A 495-nucleotide genomic window follows, 5' to 3' on the forward strand; every position below is an offset into this window, starting at 1 on the left:
TAAAATTTTGTTTCTCTCGCGCGCCCGCTATGTTAGTTTTTTTTGTCTCGGTATATTATTACATCCAACTGACATGTGGGACAAATAAAGGGCATGCCACGATACATTGGCAGGAGCCTCATTCGTGACGGTGCAATGGTGTATTAATAAAGGGAAAAAGTAGGCCTGAGTAGTCCTGCTTAGTCGATTCATGACGGTTTTCGTGACAGTCACTCGATGTCCGTCATGAAGGGGCTACCATTTTGTAGCCCATGCACATCTTCCTGATTTGTGACGGTTTTCGTGACGGTTTATAGGAACGTCATCAAAAATTCGTCATGGATTAACAGATTTCTTGTAGTGACAAGACCGAGAGCAAAATGATGCCATTGCACACGCCCGCCGCCAAGAACCGCGGCCCCGCAGGACCCACCAGTCGTCCACAACGCCTCCAGGACCCACCAGCCGTCCACGATGCCTCCATCAGCCACCGCGCCCCGCCAAGCGCCATGCCCC

The sequence above is a fragment of the Triticum dicoccoides genome, unplaced genomic scaffold (genome assembly GCF_002162155.2).
Source record: "Triticum dicoccoides isolate Atlit2015 ecotype Zavitan unplaced genomic scaffold, WEW_v2.0 scaffold58420, whole genome shotgun sequence".
NCBI lineage: Eukaryota > Viridiplantae > Streptophyta > Magnoliopsida > Poales > Poaceae > Triticum > Triticum dicoccoides.